The sequence below is a fragment of the Salvelinus fontinalis genome, chromosome 27, assembly GCF_029448725.1.
Source record: "Salvelinus fontinalis isolate EN_2023a chromosome 27, ASM2944872v1, whole genome shotgun sequence".
NCBI classification, from domain to species: domain Eukaryota; kingdom Metazoa; phylum Chordata; class Actinopteri; order Salmoniformes; family Salmonidae; genus Salvelinus; species Salvelinus fontinalis.
Genome location: NC_074691.1, coordinates 42,513,276 through 42,537,797, shown reverse-complemented (window position 1 = coordinate 42,537,797; position 24,522 = coordinate 42,513,276).

Here is a 24,522-nt window from a genome sequence, read left to right as displayed (position 1 = left end):
AGAGTGAACCCATCAGGATAGACAGAGTGGATAGACAGAGTGAACCCTTCAGGATAGACAGAGTGGATAGACAGAGTGGACCCATCAGGATAGACAGAGTGGACCCATCAGGATAGACAGAGTGAACCCATCAGGATAGACAGAGTGGACCCATCAGGATAGACAGATTGGACCCATCAGGATAGACAGAGTGGACCCATCAGGATAGACAGAGTGGACCCATCAGGATAGACAGAGTGGATAGACAGAGTGAACCCATCAGGATAGACAGAGGGGATAGACAGAGTGGACCCATCAGGATAGACAGAGTGGACCCATCAGGATAGACAGAGTGGATAGACAGAGTGGACCCATCAGGATAGACAGAGTGGATAGACAGAGTGAACCCATCAGGATAGACAGAGTGGATAGACAGAGTGAACCCATCAGGATAGACAGAGTGGATAGACAGAGTGGACCCATCAGGATAGACAGAGTGGACCCATCAGGATAGACAGAGTGAACCCATCAGGATAGACAGAGTGGACCCATCAGGATAGACAGAGTGGATAGACAGAGTGGATAGACAGAGTGGACCCATCAGGATAGACAGAGTGAACTCATCAGGATAGACAGAGTGAACCCATCAGGATAGACAGAGTGGACCCATCAGGATAGACAGAGTGGATAGACAGAGTGGACCCATCAGGATAGACAGAGTGGATAGACAGAGTGGACCCATCAGGATAGACAGAGTGGATAGACAGAGTGAACCCATCAGGATAGACAGAGTGGACCCATCAGGATAGACAGAGTGAACCCATCAGGATAGACAGAGTGGACCCATCAGGATAGACAGAGTTGACCCATCAGGATAGACAGAGTGGATAGACAGAGTGAACCCATCAGGATAGACAGAGTGGATAGACAGAGTGAACCCATCAGGATAGACAGAGTGGATAGACAGAGTGGACCCATCAGGATAGACAGAGTGGATAGACAGAGTGAACCCATCAGGATAGACAGAGTGGATAGACAGAGTGAACCCATCAGGATAGACAGAGTGGACCCATCAGGATAGACAAAGTGGATAGACAGAGTGAACCCATCAGGATAGACAGAGTGGATAGACAGAGTGGACCCATCAGGATAGACAGAGTGGACCCATCAGGATAGACAGAGTGAACCCATCAGGATAGACAGAGTGGACCCATCAGGATAGACAGAGTGGACCCATCAGGATAGACAGAGTGAACCCATCAGGATAGACAGAGTGGATAGACAGAGTGAACCCATCAGTATAGACAGAGTGGACCCATCAGGATAGACAGAGTGAACCCATCAGGATAGACAGAGTGGACCCATCAGGATAGACATAGTGAACCCATCAGGATAGACAGAGTGGATAGACAGAGTGAACCCATCAGGATAGACAGAGTGGATATACAGAGTGGACCCATCAGGATAGACAGAGTGGACCCATCAGGATAGACAGAGTGAACCCATCAGGATAGACAGAGTGAACCCATCAGGATAGACAGAGTGAACCCATCAGGATAGACAGAGTGGACCCATCAGGATAGACAGAGTGGATAGACAGAGTGGACCCATCAGGATAGACAGAGTGGATAGACAGAGTGAACCCATCAGGATAGACAGAGTGGATAGACAGAGTGAACCCATCAGGATAGACAGAGTGGATAGACAGAGTGAACCCATCAGGATAGACAGAGTGAACCCATCAGGATAGACAGAGTGAACCCATCAGGATAGACAGAGTGAACCCATCAGGATAGACAGAGTGGATAGACAGAGTGAACCCATCAGGATAGACAGAGTGGATAGACAAAGTGTACCCATCAGGATAGACAGAGTGGATAGACAGAGTGAACCCATCAGGATAGACAGAGTGGATAGACAGAGTGAACCCATCAGGATAGACAGAGTGAACCCATCAGGATAGACAAAGTGGACCCATCAGGATAGACAGAGTGGATAGACAGAGTGGACCCATCAGGATAGACAGAGTGGACCCATCAGGATAGACAGAGTGAACCCATCAGGATAGACAGAGTGAACCCATCAGGATAGACAGAGTGGACCCATCAGGATAGACAGAGTGGACCCATCAGGATAGACAGAGTGGATAGACAGAGTGGACCCATCAGGATAGACAGAGTGGAACCATCAGGATAGACAGAGTGGATAGACAGAGTGGACCCATCAGGATAGACAGAGTGGACCCATCAGGATAGACAGAGTGGACCCATCAGGATAGACAGAGTGAACCCATCAGGATAGACAGAGTGGACCCATCAGGATAGACAGAGTGGACCCATCAGGATAGACAGAGTGGACCCATCAGGATAGACAGAGTGGACCCATCAGGATAGACAGAGTGGATAGACAGAGTGAACCCATCAGGATAGACAGAGTGGACCCATCAGGATAGACAGAGTGGATAGACAGAGTGGACCCATCAGGATAGACAGAGTGGATAGACAGAGTGGACCCATCAGGATAGACAGAGTGGACCCATCAGGATAGACAGAGTGGATAGACAGAGTGAACCCATCAGGATAGACAGAGTGGACCCATCAGGATAGACAGAGTGAACCCATCAGGATAGACAGAGTGAATAGACAGAGTGAACCCATCAGGATAGACAGAGTGGACCCATCAGGATAGACAGAGTGGATAGACAGAGTGAACCCATCAGGATAGACAGAGTGGACCCATCAGGATAGACAGAGTGGACCCATCAGGATAGACAGAGTGGACCCATCAGGATAGACAGAGTGGACCCATCAGGATAGACAGAGTGGACCCATCAGGATAGACAGAGTGAACCCATAGACATGAAAATAGCTGTGCAGCGACGCTCCCCATCAGACCCGACAGAGCTTGAGAGGATCTGCAGAGAAGAATGGGAGTAACTCCCCAAATACAGGTGTGCCACAACACAACACCACTCCAGTACAGTACAACACCACTCCAGTACAGTACAGTACAACACCACTCCAGTACAGTACAACACCACTCCAGTACAGTACAGTACAACACCACTCCAGTACAGTACAGTACAACACCACTCCAGTACAGTACAACACCACTCCAGTACAGTATAGTACAACACCACTCCAGTACAACACCACTCCAGTACAGTATAGTACAACACCACTCCAGTACAGTATAGTACAACACCACTCCAGTACAGTATAGTATAGTACAACACCACTCCAGTACAGTATAGTACAACACCACTCCAGTACAGTATAGTACAACACCACTCCAGTACAGTACAGTACAACACCACTCCAGTACAGTATAGTACAACACCACTCCAGTACAGTATTCACCACACCACTCCAGTACAACACCACTCCAGTACAGTATAGTACAACACCACTCCAGTACAGTATAGTACAACACCACTCCAGTACAGTATAGTACAACACCACTCCAGTACAGTATTCACAACACCACTCCAGTACAACACCACTCCAGTACAGTATAGTACAACACCACTCCAGTATAGTACAACACCACTCCAGTATAGTACAACACCACTCCAGTACAGTATAGTACAACACCACTTCAGTACAGTATAGTACAACACCACTCCAATACAGTATAGTACAACACCACTCCAGTATAGTACAACACCACTCCAGTACAGTATAGTACAACACCACTCCAGTACAGTATAGTACAACACCACTCCAGTACAGTATAGTACAACACCACTCCAGTACAGTATAGTACAACACCACTCCAGTACAGTATAGTACAACACCACTCCAGTACAACACCACTCCAGTACAACACCACTCCAGTACAGTATAGTACAACACCACTCCAGTACAGTATAGTACAACACCACTCCAGTACAACACCACTCCAGTACAACACCACTCCAGTACAGTATAGTACAACAAGACAGAGTGGATAGACAGAGTGGACCCATCAGGATAGACAGAGTGGATAGACAGAGTGAACCCATCAGGATAGACAGAGTGGATAGACAGAGTGAACCCATCAGGATAGACAGAGTGGACCCATCAGGATAGACAGAGTGAACCCATCAGGATAGACAGAGTGGATAGACAGAGTGAACACATCAGGATAGACAGAGTGGATAGACAGAGTGAACCCATCAGGATAGACAGAGTGAACCCATCAGGATAGACAGAGTGGACCCATCAGGATAGACAGAGTGGATAGACAGAGTGGACCCATCAGGATAGACAGAGTGGGCCCATCAGGATAGACAGAGTGAACCCATCAGGATAGACAGAGTGGACCCATCAGGATAGACAGAGTGGATAGACAGAGTGGACCCATCAGGATAGACAGAGTGGACCCATCATGATAGACAGAGTGAACCCATCAGGATAGACAGAGTGAACCCATCAGGATAGACAGAGTGGACCCATCAGGATAGACAGAGTGGACCCATCAGGATAGACAGAGTGGATAGACAGAGTGAACCCATCAGGATAGACAGAGTGGATAGACAGAGTGAACCCATCAAGATAGACAGAGTGGATAGACAGAGTGAACCCATCAGGATAGACAGAGTGGATAGACAGAGTGGACCCATCAGGATAGACAGAGTGGACCCATCAGGATAGACAGAGTGAACCCATCAGGATAGACAGAGTGGACCCATCAGGATAGACAGATTGGACCCATCAGGATAGACAGAGTGGACCCATCAGGATAGACAGAGTGGACCCATCAGGATAGACAGAGTGGATAGACAGAGTGAACCCATCAGGATAGACAGAGTGGATAGACAGAGTGGACCCATCAGGATAGACAGAGTGGATAGACAGAGTGGACCCATCAGGATAGACAGAGTGGATAGACAGAGTGAACCCATCAGGATAGACAGAGTGGATAGACAGAGTGGACCCATCAGGATAGACAGAGTGGATAGACAGAGTGGACCCATCAGGATAGACAGAGTGGATAGACAGAGTGAACCCATCAGGATAGACAGAGTGGATAGACAGAGTGGACCCATCAGGATAGACAGAGTGGACCCATCAGGATAGACAGAGTGAACCCATCAGGATAGACAAAGTGGACCCATCAGGATAGACAGAGTGGATAGACAGAGTGGATAGACAGAGTGGACCCATCAGGATAGACAGAGTGAACCCATCAGGATAGACAGAGTGAACCCATCAGGATAGACAGAGTGGACCCATCAGGATAGACAGAGTGGATAGACAGAGTGGACCCATCAGGATAGACAGAGTGGATAGACAGAGTGAACCCATCAGGATAGACAGAGTGGACCCATCAGGATAGACAGAGTGAACCCATCAGGATAGACAGAGTGGACCCATCAGGATAGACAGAGTGGACCCATCAGGATAGACAGAGTGGATAGACAGAGTGAACCCATCAGGATAGACAGAGTGGATAGACAGAGTGAACCCATCAGGATAGACAGAGTGGATAGACAGAGTGGACCCATCAGGATAGACAGAGTGGATAGACAGAGTGAACCCATCAGGATAGACAGAGTGGATAGACAGAGTGAACCCATCAGGATAGACAGAGTGGACCCATCAGGATAGACAGAGTGGATAGACAGAGTGAACCCATCAGGATAGAGAGAGTGGACCCATCAGGATAGACAGAGTGGATAGACAGAGTGAACCCATCAGGAAAGACAGAGTGGATAGACAGAGTGGACCCATCAGGATAGACAGAGTGAACCCATCAGGATAGACAGAGTGGACCCATCAGGATAGACAGAGTGGACCCATCAGGATAGACAGAGTGAACCCATCAGGATAGACAGAGTGGATAGACAGAGTGAACCCATCAGTATAGACAGAGTGGACCCATCAGGATAGACAGAGTGAACCCATCAGGATAGACAGAGTGGACCCATCAGGATAGACAGAGTGAACCCATCAGGATAGACAGAGTGGATAGACAGAGTGAACCCATCAGGATAGACAGAGTGGATAGACAGAGTGGACCCATCAGGATAGACAGAGTGGACCCATCAGGATAGACAGAGTGAACCCATCAGGATAGACAGAGTGGACCCATCAGGATAGACAGAGTGGATATACAGAGTGAACCCATCAGGATAGACAGAGTGAACCCATCAGGATAGACAGAGTGAACCCATCAGGATAGACAGAGTGGACCCATCAGGATAGACAGAGTGGATAGACAGAGTGGACCCATCAGGATAGACAGAGTGGATAGACAGAGTGAACCCATCAGGATAGACAGAGTGGATAGACAGAGTGAACCCATCAGGATAGACAGAGTGGATAGACAGAGTGAACCCATCAGGATAGACAGAGTGAACCCATCAGGATAGACAGAGTGAACCCATCAGGATAGACAGAGTGGACCCATCAGGATAGACAGAGTGGATAGACAGAGTGGACCCATCAGGATAGACAGAGTGGACCCATCAGGATAGACAGAGTGAACCCATCAGGATAGACAGAGTGGACCCATCAGGATAGACAGAGTGGATAGACAGAGTGGACCCATCAGGATAGACAGAGTGGACCCATCATGATAGACAGAGTGAACCCATCAGGATAGACAGAGTGAACCCATCAGGATAGACAGAGTGAACCCATCAGGATAGACAGAGTGAACCCATCAGGATAGACAGAGTGGACCCATCAGGATAGACAGAGTGGACCTATCAGGATAGACAGAGTGGATAGACAGAGTGGACCCATCAGGATAGACAGAGTGGATAGACAGAGTGAACCCATCAGGATAGACAGAGTGGATAGACAGAGTGAACCCATCAGGATAGACAGAGTGGATAGACAGAGTGGACCCATCAGGATAGACAGAGTGGACCCATCAGGATAGACAGAGTGAACCCATCAGGATAGACAGAGTGGACCCATCAGGATAGACAGATTGGACACATCAGGATAGACAGAGTGGACCCATCAGGATAGACAGAGTGGACCCATCAGGATAGACAGAGTGGATAGACAGAGTGAACCCATCAGGATAGACAGAGTGGATAGACAGAGTGAACCCATCAGGATAGACAGAGTGGATAGACAGAGTGGACCCATCAGGATAGACAGAGTGGACCCATCAGGATAGACAGAGTGGATAGACAGAGTGGACCCATCAGGATAGACAGAGTGGATAGACAGAGTGGACCCATCAGGATAGACAGAGTGGATAGACAGAGTGGACCCATCAGGATAGACAGAGTGGATAGACAGAGTGGATAAACAGAGTGGACCCATCAGGATAGACAGAGTGAACCCATCAGGATAGACAGAGTGGATAGACAGAGTGGACCCATCAGGATAGACAGAGTGGATAGACAGAGTGAACCCATCAGGATAGACAGAGTGGACCCATCAGGATAGACAGAGTGAACCCATCAGGATAGACAGAGTGGACCCATCAGGATAGACAGAGTGGACCCATCAGGATAGACAGAGTGGATAGACAGAGTGAACCCATCAGGATAGACAGAGTGGATAGACAGAGTGAACCCATCAGGATAGACAGAGTGGATAGACAGAGTGGACCCATCAGGATAGACAGAGTGGATAGACAGAGTGAACCCATCAGGATAGACAGAGTGGATAGACAGAGTGGACCCATCAGGATAGACAGAGTGGACCCATCAGGATAGACAGAGTGAACCCATCAGGATAGACAGAGTGGACCCATCAGGATAGACAGAGTGGATAGACAGAGTGAACCCATCAGGATAGACAGAGTGGACCCATCAGGATAGACAGAGTGGATAGACAGAGTGAACCCATCAGGATAGACAGAGTGGATAGACAGAGTGGACCCATCAGGATAGACAGAGTGGACCCATCAGGATAGACAGAGTGAACCCATCAGGATAGACAGAGTGGACCCATCAGGATAGACAGAGTGGACCCATCAGGATAGACAGAGTGAACCCATCAGGATAGACAGAGTGGATAGACAGAGTGAACCAATCAGTATAGACAGAGTGGACCCATCAGGATAGACAGAGTGAACCCATCAGGATAGACAGAGTGGACCCATCAGGATAGACAGAGTGAACCCATCAGGATAGACAGAGTGGATAGACAGAGTGAACCCATCAGGATAGACAGAGTGGATAGACAGAGTGGACCCATCAGGATAGACAGAGTGGACCCATCAGGATAGACAGAGTGAACCCATCAGGATAGACAGAGTGAACCCATCAGGATAGACAGAGTGAACCCATCAGGATAGACAGAGTGGACCCATCAGGATAGACAGAGTGGATAGACAGAGTGGACCCATCAGGATAGACAGAGTGGATAGACAGAGTGAACCCATCAGGATAGACAGAGTGGATAGACAGAGTGAACCCATCAGGATAGACAGAGTGGATAGACAGAGTGAACCCATCAGGATAGACAGAGTGAACCCATCAGGATAGACAGAGTGAACCCATCAGGATAGACAGAGTGGATAGACAGAGTGAACCCATCTGGATAGACAGAGTGGATAGACAGAGTGAACCCATCAGGATAGACAGAGTGGATAGACAGAGTGAACCCATCAGGATAGACAGAGTGAACCCATCAGGATAGACAGAGTGAACCCATCAGGATAGACAGAGTGGACCCATCAGGATAGACAGAGTGGATAGACAGAGTGGACCCATCAGGATAGACAGAGTGGACCCATCAGGATAGACAGAGTGAACCCATCAGGATAGACAGAGTGGACCCATCAGGATAGACAGAGTGGATAGACAGAGTGGACCCATCAGGATAGACAGAGTGGACCCATCATGATAGACAGAGTGAACCCATCAGGATAGACAGAGTGAACCCATCAGGATAGACAGAGTGAACCCATCAGGATAGACAGAGTGGACCCATCAGGATAGACAGAGTGGACCTATCAGGATAGACAGAGTGGATAGACAGAGTGAACCCATCAGGATAGACAGAGTGGATAGACAGAGTGAACCCATCAGGATAGACAGAGTGGATAGACAGAGTGGACCCATCAGGATAGACAGAGTGGACCCATCAGGATAGACAGAGTGAACCCATCAGGATAGACAGAGTGGACCCATCAGGATAGACAGATTGGACACATCAGGATAGACAGAGTGGACCCATCAGGATAGACAGAGTGGACCCATCAGGATAGACAGAGTGGATAGACAGAGTGAACCCATCAGGATAGACAGAGTGGATAGACAGAGTGAACCCATCAGGATAGACAGAGTGGATAGACAGAGTGGACCCATCAGGATAGACAGAGTGGACCCATCAGGATAGACAGAGTGGATAGACAGAGTGGACCCATCAGGATAGACAGAGTGGACCCATCAGGATAGACAGAGTGGATAGACAGAGTGGACCCATCAGGATAGACAGAGTGGATAGACAGAGTGGACCCATCAGGATAGACAGAGTGGATAGACAGAGTGAACCCATCAGGATAGACAGAGTGGACCCATCAGGATAGACAGAGTGGATAGACAGAGTGGACCCATCAGGATAGACAGAGTGAACCCATCAGGATAGACAGAGTGGATAGACAGAGTGGACCCATCAGGATAGACAGAGTGGATAGACAGAGTGGATAAACAGAGTGGACCCATCAGGATAGACAGAGTGGATAGACAGAGTGAACCCATCAGGATAGACAGAGTGGACCCATCAGGATAGACAGAGTGAACCCATCAGGATAGACAGAGTGGACCCATCAGGATAGACAGAGTGGACCCATCAGGATAGACAGAGTGGATAGACAGAGTGAACCCATCAGGATAGACAGAGTGGATAGACAGAGTGAACCCATCAGGATAGACAGAGTGGATAGACAGAGTGGACCCATCAGGATAGACAGAGTGGATAGACAGAGTGAACCCATCAGGATAGACAGAGTGGATAGACAGAGTGGACCCATCAGGATAGACAGAGTGGACCCATCAGGATAGACAGAGTGAACCCATCAGGATAGACAGAGTGGACCCATCAGGATAGACAGAGTGGATAGACAGAGTGAACCCATCAGGATAGACAGAGTGGACCCATCAGGATAGACAGAGTGGATAGACAGAGTGAACCCATCAGGATAGACAGAGTGGATAGACAGAGTGGACCCATCAGGATAGACAGAGTGGACCCATCAGGATAGACAGAGTGAACCCATCAGGATAGACAGAGTGGACCCATCAGGATAGACAGAGTGGATAGACAGAGTGAACCCATCAGGATAGACAGAGTGAACCCATCAGGATAGACAGAGTGGATAGACAGAGTGAACCCATCAGGATAGACAGAGTGGATAGACAGAGTGGACCCATCAGGATAGACAGAGTGGACCCATCAGGATAGACAGAGTGAACCCATCAGGATAGACAGAGTGAACCCATCAGGATAGACAGAGTGAACCCATCAGGATAGACAGAGTGGACCCATCAGGATAGACAGAGTGGATAGACAGAGTGGACCCATCAGGATAGACAGAGTGGATAGACAGAGTGAACCCATCAGGATAGACAGAGTGGATAGACAGAGTGAACCCATCAGGATAGACAGAGTGGATAGACAGAGTGAACCCATCAGGATAGACAGAGTGAACCCATCAGGATAGACAGAGTGAACCCATCAGGATAGACAGAGTGGATAGACAGAGTGAACCCATCTGGATAGACAAAGTGGATAGACAAAGTGAACCCATCAGGATAGACAGAGTGGATAGACAGAGTGAACCCATCAGGATAGACAGAGTGGATAGACAGAGTGAACCCATCAGGATAGACAGAGTGAACCCATCAGGATAGACAGAGTGGACCCATCAGGATAGACAGAGTGGATAGACAGAGTGGACCCATCAGGATAGACAGAGTGGACCCATCAGGATAGACAGAGTGAACCCATCAGGATAGACAAAGTGGACCCATCAGGATAGACAGAGTGGATAGACAGAGTGAACACATCAGGATAGACAGAGTGAACCCATCAGGATAGACAGAGTGGACCCATCAGGATAGACAGAGTGGACCCATCAGGATAGACAGAGTGAACCCATCAGGATAGACAGAGTGAACCCATCAGGATAGACAGAGTGGATAGACAGAGTGGACCCATCAGGATAGACATAGTGGACCCATCAGGATAGACAGAGTGGATAGACAGAGTGGACCCATCAGGATAGACAGAGTGGACCCATCAGGATAGACAGAGTGAACTCATCAGGATAGACAGAGTGGACCCATCAGGATAGACAGAGTGGACCCATCAGGATAGACAGAGTGAACCCATCAGGATAGACAGAGTGGACCCATCAGGATAGACAGAGTGGATAGACAGAGTGGACCCATCAGGATAGACAGAGTGGATAGACAGAGTGGACCCATCAGGATAGACAGAGTGGATAGACAGAGTGAACCCATCAGGATAGACAGAGTGGATAGACAGAGTGGACCCATCAGGATAGACAGAGTGGACCCATCAGGATAGACAGAGTGAACCCATCAGGATAGACAGAGTGGACCCATCAGGATAGACAGAGTGGATAGACAGAGTGGATAGACAGAGTGGACCCATCAGGATAGACAGAGTGAACCCATCAGGATAGACAGAGTGAACCCATCAGGATAGACAGAGTGAACCCATCAGGATAGACAGAGTGGACCCATCAGGATAGACAGAGTGGATAGACAGAGTGGACCCATCAGGATAGACAGAGTGGACCCATCAGGATAGACAGAGTGAACCCATCAGGATAGACAGAGTGGACCCATCAGGATAGACAGAGTGGACCCATCAGGATAGACAGAGTGAACCCATCAGGATAGACAGAGTGGATAGACAGAGTGAACCCATCAGGATAGACAGAGTGGATAGACAGAGTGGACCCATCAGGATAGACAGAGTGGACCCATCAGGATAGACAGAGTGAACCCATCAGGATAGACAGAGTGAACCCATCAGGATAGACAGAGTGAACCCATCAGGATAGACAGAGTGGACCCATCAGGATAGACAGAGTGGATAGACAGAGTGGACCCATCAGGATAGACAGAGTGGATAGACAGAGTGAACCCATCAGGATAGACAGAGTGGATAGACAGAGTGAACCCATCACGATAGACAGAGTGGATAGACAGAGTGAACCCATCAGGATAGACAGAGTGAACCCATCAGGATAGACAGAGTGAACCCATCAGGATAGACAGAGTGAACCCATCAGGATAGACAGAGTGGATAGACAGAGTGAACCCATCAGGATAGACAGAGTGGATAGACAAAGTGTACCCATCAGGATAGACAGAGTGGATAGACAGAGTGAACCCATCAGGATAGACAGAGTGGATAGACAGAGTGAACCCATCAGGATAGACAGAGTGAACCCATCAGGATAGACAAAGTGGACCCATCAGGATAGACAGAGTGGATAGACAGAGTGGACCCATCAGGATAGACAGAGTGGACCCATCAGGATAGACAGAGTGAACCCATCAGGATAGACAGAGTGAACCCATCAGGATAGACAGAGTGGACCCATCAGGATAGACAGAGTGGACCCATCAGGATAGACAGAGTGGATAGACAGAGTGGACCCATCAGGATAGACAGAGTGGACCCATCAGGATAGACAGAGTGGATAGACAGAGTGGACCCATCAGGATAGACAGAGTGGACCCATCAGGATAGACAGAGTGAACCCATCAGGATAGACAGAGTGGACCCATCAGGATAGACAGAGTGGACCCATCAGGATAGACAGAGTGGACCCATCAGGATAGACAGAGTGGACCCATCAGGATAGACAGAGTGGATAGACAAAGTGAACCCATCAGGATAGACAGAGTGGATAGACAGAGTGAACCCATCAGGATGGACAGAGTGGATAGACAGAGTGGACCCATCAGGATAGACAGAGTGGACCCATCAGGATAGACAGAGTGGATAGACAGAGTGGACCCATCAGGATAGACAGAGTGGATAGACAGAGTGGACCCATCAGGATAGACAGAGTGGATAGACAGAGTGAACCCATCAGGATAGACAGAGTGGATAGACAGAGTGGACCCATCAGGATAGACAGAGTGGACCCATCAGGATAGACAGAGTGAACCCATCAGGATAGACAGAGTGAACCCATCAGGATAGACAGAGTGGACCCATCAGGATAGACAGAGTGGATAGACAGAGTGAACCCATCAGGATAGACAGAGTGGATAGACAGAGTGGACCCATCAGGATAGACAGAGTGGACCCATCAGGATAGACAGAGTGGACCCATCAGGATAGACAGAGTGGATAGACAGAGTGGACCCATCAGGATAGACAGAGTGAACCCATCAGGATAGACAGAGTGAATAGACAGAGTGAACCCATCAGGATAGACAGAGTGGACCCATCAGGATAGACAGAGTGGATAGACAGAGTGAACCCATCAGGATAGACAGAGTGGACCCATCAGGATAGACAGAGTGGACCCATCAGGATAGACAGAGTGGACCCATCAGGATAGACAGAGTGAACCCATCAGGATAGACAGAGTGAATAGACAGAGTGAACCCATCAGGATAGACAGAGTGGACCCATCAGGATAGACAGAGTGGATAGACAGAGTGAACCCATCAGGATAGACAGAGTGGACCCATCAGGATAGACAGAGTGGACCCATCAGGATAGACAGAGTGGACCCATCAGGATAGACAGAGTGAACCCATCAGGATAGACAGAGTGGACCCATCAGGATAGACAGAGTGGACCCATCAGGATAGACAGAGTGGACCCATCAGGATAGACAGAGTGAACCCATAGACATGAAAATAGCTGTGCAGCGACGCTCCCCATCAGACCCGACAGAGCTTGAGAGGATCTGCAGAGAAGAATGGGAGTAACTCCCCAAATACAGGTGTGCCACAACACAACACCACTCCAGTACAGTACAACACCACTCCAGTACAGTACAGTACAACACCACTCCAGTACAGTACAACACCACTCCAGTACAGTACAGTACAACACCACTCCAGTACAATACAGTACAACACCACTCCAGTATAGTACAACACCACTCCAGTACAGTATAGTACAACACCACTCCAGTACAACACCACTCCAGTACAGTATAGTACAACACCACTCCAGTACAGTATAGTACAACACCACTCCAGTACAGTATAGTATAGTACAACACCACTCCAGTACAGTATAGTACAACACAACTCCAGTACAGTATAGTACAACACCACTCCAGTACAGTATAGTACAACACCACTCCAGTACAGTATAGTACAACACCACTCCAGTACAGTATTCACAACACCACTCCAGTACAACACCACTCCAGTACAGTATAGTACAACACCACTCCAGTATAGTACAACACCACTCCAGTATAGTACAACACCACTCCAGTACAGTATAGTACAACACCACTTCAGTACAGTATAGTACAACACCACTCCAGTACAGTATAGTACAACACCACTCCAGTACAGTATAGTACAACACCACTCCAGTACAGTATAGTACAACACCACTCCAGTACAGTATAGTACAACACCACTCCAGTACAACACCACTCCAGTACAGTACAGTACAACACCACTCCAGTACAACACCACTCCAGTACAGTATAGTACAACACCACTCCAGTACAACACCACTCCAGTACAACACCACTCCAGTACAGTATAGTACAACAAGACAGAGTGGATAGACAGAGTGGACCCATCAGGATAGACAGAGTGGATAGACAGAGTGAACCCATCAGGATAGACAGAGTGGATAGACAGAGTGAACCCATCAGGATAGACAGAGTGGACCCATCAGGATAGACAGAGTGAACCCATCAGGATAGACAGAGTGGATAGACAGAGTGAACACATCAGGATAGACAGAGTGGATAGACAGAGTGAACCCATCAGGATAGACAGAGTGGACCCATCAGGATAGACAGAGTGGATAGACAGAGTGGACCCATCAGGATAGACAGAGTGGACCCATCAGGATAGACAGAGTGAACCCATCAGGATAGACAGAGTGGACCCATCAGGATAGACAGAGTGGATAGACAGAGTGGACCCATCAGGATAGACAGAGTGGACCCATCATGATAGACAGAGTGAACCCATCAGGATAGACAGAGTGAACCCATCAGGATAGACAGAGTGGACCCATCAGGATAGACAGAGTGGACCCATCAGGATAGACAGAGTGGATAGACAGAGTGAACCCATCAGGATAGACAGAGTGGATAGACAGAGTGAACCCATCAGGATAGACAGAGTGGATAGACAGAGTGAACCCATCAGGATAGACAGAGTGGATAGACAGAGTGGACCCATCAGGATAGACAGAGTGGACCCATCAGGATAGACAGAGTGAACCCATCAGGATAGACAGAGTGGACCCATCAGGATAGACAGATTGGACCCATCAGGATAGACAGAGTGGACCCATCAGGATAGACAGAGTGGACCCATCAGGATAGACAGAGTGGATAGACAGAGTGAACCCATCAGGATAGACAGAGTGGATAGACAGAGTGAACCCATCAGGATAGACAGAGTGGATAGACAGAGTGGACCCATCAGGATAGACAGAGTGGACCCATCAGGATAGACAGAGTGGATAGACAGAGTGGACCCATCAGGATAGACAGAGTGGATAGACAGAGTGGACCCATCAGGATAGACAGAGTGGATAGACAGAGTGGACCCATCAGGATAGACAGAGTGGATAGACAGAGTGAACCCATCAGGATAGACAGAGTGGATAGACAGAGTGGACCCATCAGGATAGACAGAGTGGATAGACAGAGTGGACCCATCAGGATAGACAGAGTGGATAGACAGAGTGGACCCATCAGGATAGACAGAGTGGATAGACAGAGTGAACCCATCAGGATAGACAGAGTGGATAGACAGAGTGAACCCATCAGGATAGACAGAGTGGATAGACAGAGTGGACCCATCAGGATAGACAGAGTGGACCCATCAGGATAGACAGAGTGAACCCATCAGGATAGACAGAGTGGACCCATCAGGATAGACAGAGTGGATAGACAGAGTGGATAGACAGAGTGGACCCATCAGGATAGACAGAGTGAACCCATCAGGATAGACAGAGTGAACCCATCAGGATAGACAGAGTGGACCCATCAGGATAGACAGAGTGGATAGACAGAGTGGACCCATCAGGATAGACAGAGTGGATAGAAAGAGTGAACCCATCAGGATAGACAGAGTGGACCCATCAGGATAGACAGAGTGAACCCATCAGGATAGACAGAGTGGACCCATCAGGATAGACAGAGTGGACCCATCAGGATAGACAGAGTGGATAGACAGAGTGAACCCATCAGGATAGACAGAGTGGATAGACAGAGTGAACCCATCAGGATAGACAGAGTGGATAGACAGAGTGGACCCATCAGGATAGACAGAGTGGAAAGACAGAGTGAACCCATCAGGATAGACAGAGTGGATAGACAGAGTGGACCCATCAGGATAGACAGAGTGGACCCATCAGGATAGACAGAGTGAACCCATCAGGATAGACAGAGTGGACCCATCAGGATAGACAGAGTGGATAGACAGAGTGAACCCATCAGGATAGACAGAGTGGATAGACAGAGTGGACCCATCAGGATAGACAGAGTGGACCCATCAGGATAGACAGAGTGAACCCATCAGGATAGACAGAGTGGACCCATCAGGATAGACAGAGTGGACCCATCAGGATAGACAGAGTGAACCCATCAGGATAGACAGAGTGGATAGACAGAGTGAACCCATCAGTATAGACAGAGTGGACCCATCAGGATAGACAGAGTGAACCCATCAGGATAGACAGAGTGGATAGACAGAGTGAACCCATCAGGATAGACAGAGTGGATAGACAGAGTGAACCCATCAGGATAGACAGAGTGGATAGACAGAGTGGACCCATCAGGATAGACAGAGTGGACCCATCAGGATAGACAGAGTGGATAGACAGAGTGGACCCATCAGGATAGACAGAGTGGATAGACAGAGTGGACCCATCAGGATAGACAGAGTGGATAGACAGAGTGGATAGACAGAGTGGACCCATCAGGATAGACAGAGTGAACCCATCAGGATAGAGAGAGTGAACCCATCAGGATAGACAGAGTGGACCCATCAGGATAGACAGAGTGGATAGACAGAGTGGACCCATCAGGATAGACAGAGTGGATAGACAGAGTGAACCCATCAGGATAGACAGAGTGGACCCATCAGGATAGACAGAGTGAACCCATCAGGATAGACAGAGTGGACCCATCAGGATAGACAGAGTGGATAGACAGAGTGGACCCATCAGGATAGACAGAGTGGACCCATCATGATAGACAGAGTGAACCCATCAGGATAGACAGAGTGAACCCATCAGGATAGACAGAGTGGACCCATCAGGATAGACAGAGTGGACCCATCAGGATAGACAGAGTGGATAGACAGAGTGAACCCATCAGGATAGACAGAGTGGATAGACAGAGTGAACCCATCAGGATAGACAGAGTGGATAGACAGAGTGAACCCATCAGGATAGACAGAGTGGATAGACAGAGTGGACCCATCAGGATAGACAGAGTGGACCCATCAGGATAGACAGAGTGAACCCATCAGGATAGACAGAGTGGACCCATCAGGATAGACAGATTGGACCCATCAGGATAGACAGAGTGGACCCATCAGGATAGACAGAGTGGACCCATCAGGATAGACAGAGTGGATAGACAGAGTGAACCCATCAGGATAGACAGAGTGGATAGACAGAGTGAACCCATCAGGATAGACAGAGTGGACCCATCAGGATAGACAGAGTGAATAGACAGAGTGGACCCATCAGGATAGACAGAGTGGACCCATCAGGATAGACAGAGTGGACCCATCAGGATAGACAGAGTGGATAGACAGAGTGGACCCATCAGGATAGACAGAGTGGATAGACAGAGTGGACCCATCAGGATAGACAGAGTGGATAGACAGAGTGAACCCATCAGGATAGACAGAGTGGATAGACAGAGTGGACCCATCAGGATAGACAGAGTGGACCCATCAGGATAGACAGAGTGAACCCATCAGGATAGACAGAGTGGATAGACAGAGTGGACCCATTAGGATAGACAGAGTGGATAGACAGAGTGGATAGACAGAGTGGACCCATCAGGATAGACAGAGTGAACCCATCAGGATAGACAGAGTGAACCCATCAGGATAGACAGAGTGGACCCATCAGGATAGACAGAGTGGACCCATCAGGATAGACAGAGTGGATAGACAGAGTGAACCCATCAGGATAGACAGAGTGGACCCATCAGGATAGACAGAGTGGATAGACAGAGTGGACCCATCAGGATAGACAGAGTGGATAGACAGAGTGAACCCATCAGGATAGACAGAGTGGACCCATCAGGATAGACAGAGTGAACCCATCAGGATAGACAGAGTGGACCCATCAGGATAGACAGAGTGGACCCATCAGGATAGACAGAGTGGATAGACAGAGTGAACCCATCAGGATAGACAGAGTGGACCCATCAGGATAGACAGAGTGGACCCATCAGGATAGACAGAGTGGATAGACAGAGTGGACCCATCAGGATAGACAGAGTGGACCCATCAGGATAGACAGAGTGGATAGACAGAGTGAACCCATCAGGATAGACAGAGTGGATAGACATAGTAAACCCATCAGTATAGACAGAGTGGACCCATCAGGATAGACAGAGTGAACCCATCAGGATAGACAGAGTGGACCCATCAGGATAGACAGAGTGAACCCATCAGGATAGACAGAGTGGATAGACAGAGTGAACCCATCAGGATAGACAGAGTGGATAGACAGAGTGGACCCATCAGGATAGACAGAGTGGACCCATCAGGATAGACAGAGTGAACCCATCAGGATAGACAGAGTGGACCCATCAGGATAGACAGAGTGGATAGACAGAGTGAACCCATCAGGATAGACAGAGTGAACCCATCAGGATAGACAGAGTGAACCCATCAGGATAGACAGAGTGGACCCATCAGGATAGACAGAGTGGATAGACAGAGTGGACCCATCAGGATAGACAGAGTGGATAGACAGAGTGAACCCATCAGGATAGACAGAGTGGATAGACAGAGTGAACCCATCAGGATAGACAGAGTGGATAGACAGAGTGAACCCATCAGGATAGACAGAGTGAACCCATCAGGATAGACAGAGTGAACCCATCAGGATAGACAGAGTGGACCCATCAGGATAGACAGAGTGGATAGACAGAGTGGACCCATCAGGATAGACAGAGTGGACCCATCAGGATAGACAGAGTGAACCCATCAGGATAGACAGAGTGGACCCATCAGGATAGACAGAGTGGATAGACAGAGTGGACCCATCAGGATAGACAGAGTGGACCCATCATGATAGACAGAGTGAACCCATCAGGATAGACAGAGTGAACCCATCAGGATAGACAGAGTGAACCCATCAGGATAGACAGAGTGGACCCATCAGGATAGACAGAGTGGACCCATCAGGATAGACAGAGTGGATAGACAGAGTGAACCCATCAGGATAGACAGAGTGGATAGACAGAGTGAACCCATCAGGATAGACAGAGTGGATAGACAGAGTGAACCCATCAGGATAGACAGAGTGGATAGACAGAGTGGACCCATCAGGATAGACAGAGTGGACCCATCAGGATAGACAGAGTGAACCCATCAGGATAGACAGAGTGGACCCATCAGGATAGACAGATTGGACACATCAGGATAGACAGAGTGGACCCATCAGGATAGACAGAGTGGACCCATCAGGATAGACAGAGTGGATAGACAGAGTGAACCCATCAGGATAGACAGAGTGGATAGACAGAGTGAACCCATCAGGATAGACAGAGTGGATAGACAGAGTGGACCCATCAGGATAGACAGAGTGGACCCATCAGGATAGACAGAGTGGATAGACAGAGTGGACCCATCAGGATAGACAGAGTGGATAGACAGAGTGGACCCATCAGGATAGACAGAGTGGATAGACAGAGTGAACCCATCAGGATTGACAGAATGGATAGACAGAGTGGATAGACAGAGTGGACCCATCAGGATAGACAGAGTGAACCCATCAGGATAGACAGAGTGAACCCATCAGGATAGACAGAGTGGACCCAACAGGATAGACAGAGTGGATAGACAGAGTGGACCCATCAGGATAGACAGAGTGGATAGACAGAGTGAACCCATCAGGATAGACAGAGTGGACCCATCAGGATAGACAGAGTGAACCCATCAGGATAGACAGAGTGGACCCATCAGGATAGACAGAGTGGACCCATCAGGATAGACAGAGTGGATAGACAGAGTGAACCCATCAGGATAGACAGAGTGGATAGACAGAGTGAACCCATCAGGATAGACAGAGTGGATAGACAGAGTGGACCCATCAGGATAGACAGAGTGGATAGACAGAGTGAACCCATCAGGATAGACAGAGTGGATAGACAGAGTGAACCCATCAGGATAGACAGAGTGAACCCATCAGGATAGACAGAGTGGATAGACAGAGTGGACCCATCAGGATAGACAGAGTGGATAGACAGAGTGAACCCATCAGGATAGACAGAGTGGATAGACAGAGTGGACCCATCAGGATAGACAGAGTGGACCCATCAGGATAGACAGAGTGAACCCATCAGGATAGACAGAGTGGACCCATCAGGATAGACAGAGTGGATAGACAGAGTGAACCCATCAGGATAGACAGAGTGGACCCATCAGGATAGACAGAGTGGATAGACAGAGTGAACCCCTCAGGATAGACAGAGTGGATAGACAGAGTGAACCCATCAGGATAGACAGAGTGGACCCATCAGGATAGACAGAGTGGACCCATCAGGATAGACAGAGTGAACCCATCAGGATAGACAGAGTGAACCCATCAGGATAGACAGAGTGGATAGACAGAGTGGACCCATCAGGATAGACAGAGTGGACCCATCAGGAAAGACAGAGTGGATAGACAGAGTGGACCCATCAGGATAGACAGAGTGGACCCATCAGGATAGACAGAGTGAACCCATCAGGATAGACAGAGTGGACCCATCAGGATAGACAGAGTGGACCCATCAGGATAGACAGAGTGAACCCATCAGGATAGACAGAGTGGACCCATCAGGATAGACAGAGTGGATAGACAGAGTGGACCCATCAGGATAGACAGAGTGGATAGACAGAGTGGACCCATCAGGATAGACAGAGTGGATAGACAGAGTGAACCCATCAGGATAGACAGAGTGGATAGACAGAGTGGACCCATCAGGATAGACAGAGTGGACCCATCAGGATAGACAGAGTGAACCCATCAGGATAGACAGAGTGGACCCATCAGGATAGACAGAGTGGATAGACAGAGTGGATAGACAGAGTGGACCCATCAGGATAGACAGAGTGAACCCATCAGGATAGACAGAGTGAACCCATCAGGATAGACAGAGTGAACCCATCAGGATAGACAGAGTGGACCCATCAGGATAGACAGAGTGGATAGACAGAGTGGACCCATCAGGATAGACAGAGTGGACCCATCAGGATAGACAGAGTGAACCCATCAGGATAGACAGAGTGGACCCATCAGGATAGACAGAGTGGACCCATCAGGATAGACAGAGTGAACCCATCAGGATAGACAGAGTGGATAGACAGAGTGAACCCATCAGTATAGACAGAGTGGACCCATCAGGATAGACAGAGTGAACCCATCAGGATAGACAGAGTGGACCCATCAGGATAGACAGAGTGAACCCATCAGGATAGACAGAGTGGATAGACAGAGTGAACCCATCAGGATAGACAGAGTGGATAGACAGAGTGGACCCATCAGGATAGACAGAGTGGACCCATCAGGATAGACAGAGTGAACCCATCAGGATAGACAGAGTGAACCCATCAGGATAGACAGAGTGAACCCATCAGGATAGACAGAGTGGACCCATCAGGATAGACAGAGTGGATAGACAGAGTGGACACATCAGGATAGACAGAGTGGACCCATCAGGATAGACAGAGTGGACCCATCAGGATAGACAGAGTGGATAGACAGAGTGAACCCATCAGGATAGACAGAGTGGATAGACAGAGTGAACCCATCAGGATAGACAGAGTGGATAGACAGAGTGAACCCATCAGGATAGACAGAGTGGATAGACAGAGTGAACCCATCAGGATAGACAGAGTGAACCCATCAGGATAGACAGAGTGAACCCATCAGGATAGACAGAGTGAACCCATCAGGATAGACAGAGTGGATAGACAGAGTGAACCCATCAGGATAGACAGAGTGGATAGACAAAGTGTACCCATCAGGATAGACAGAGTGGATAGACAGAGTGAACCCATCAGGATAGACAGAGTGGATAGACAGAGTGAACCCATCAGGATAGACAGAGTGAACCCATCAGGATAGACAAAGTGGACCCATCAGGATAGACAGAGTGGACCCATCAGGATAGACAGAGTGGATAGACAGAGTGGACCCATCAGGATAGACAGAGTGGACCCATCAGGATAGACAGAGTGAACCCATCAGGATAGACAGAGTGAACCCATCAGGATAGACAGAGTGGACCCATCAGGATAGACAGAGTGGACCCATCAGGATAGACAGAGTGGACCCATCAGGATAGACAGAGTGGATAGACAGAGTGGACCCATCAGGATAGACAGAGTGGACCCATCAGGATAGACAGAGTGGATAGACAGAGTGGACCCATCAGGATAGACAGAGTGGACCCATCAGGATAGACAGAGTGAACCCATCAGGATAGACAGAGTGGACCCATCAGGATAGACAGAGTGGACCCATCAGGATAGACAGAGTGGACCCATCAGGATAGACAGAGTGGACCCATCAGGATAGACAGAGTGGATAGACAGAGTGAACCCATCAGGATAGACAGAGTGGATAGACAGAGTGGACCCATCAGGATAGACAGAGTGGACCCATCAGGATAGACAGAGTGAACCCATAGACATGAAAATAGCTGTGCAGCGACGCTCCCCATCAGACCCGACAGAGCTTGAGAGGATCTGCAGAGAAGAATGGGAGTAACTCCCCAAATACAGGTGTGCCACAACACAACACCACTCCAGTACAGTACAACACCACTCCAGTACAGTACAGTACAACACCACTCCAGTACAGTACAACACCACTCCAGTACAGTACAGTACAACACCACTCCAGTACAGTACAGTACAACACCACTCCAGTACAGTACAACACCACTCCAGTACAGTATAGTACAACACCACTCCAGTACAGTATAGTACAACACCACTCCAGTACAGTATAGTACAACACCACTCCAGTACAGTATAGTATAGTACAACACCACTCCAGTACAGTATAGTACAACACCACTCCAGTACAGTATAGTACAACACCACTCCAGTACAGTATAGTACAACACCACTCCAGTACAGTATAGTACAACACCACTCCAGTACAGTATTCACAACACCACTCCAGTACAACACCACTCCAGTACAGTATAGTACAACACCACTCCAGTATAGTACAACACCACTCCAGTATAGTACAACACCACTCCAGTACAGTATAGTACAACACCACTCCAGTACAGTATAGTACAACACCACTCCAGTACAGTATAGTACAACACCACTCCAGTATAGTACAACACCACTCCAGTACAGTATAGTACAACACCACTCCAGTACAGTATAGTACAACACCACTCCAGTACAGTATAGTACAACACCACTCCAGTACAGTATAGTACAACACCACTCCAGTACAGTATAGTACAACACCACTCCAGTACAACACCACTCCAGTACAACACCACTCCAGTACAGTACAGTACAACACCACTCCAGTACAACACCACTCCAGTACAACACCACTCCAGTACAGTATAGTACAACAAGACAGAGTGGATAGACAGAGTGGACCCATCAGGATAGACAGAGTGGACCCATCAGGATAGACAGAGTGGATAGACAGAGTGAACCCATCAGGATAGACAGAGTGGATAGACAGAGTGAACCCATCAGGATAGACAGAGTGGACCCATCAGGATAGACAGAGTGGATAGACAGAGTGGACCCATCAGGATAGACAGAGTGGATAGACAGAGTGAACCCATCAGGATAGACAGAGTGGATAGACAGAGTGAACCCATCAGGATAGACAGAGTGAACCCATCAGGATAGACAGAGTGAACCCATCAGGATAGACAGAGTGGACCCATCAGGATAGACAGAGTGGATAGACAGAGTGGACCCATCAGGATAGACAGAGTGGACCCATCAGGATAGACAGAGTGAACCCATCAGGATAGACAGAGTGGACCCATCAGGATAGACAGAGTGGATAGACAGAGTGGACCCATCAGGATAGACAGAGTGGACCCATCATGATAGACAGAGTGAACCCATCAGGATAGACAGAGTGAACCCATCAGGATAGACAGAGTGAACCCATCAGGATAGACAGAGTGGACCCATCAGGATAGACA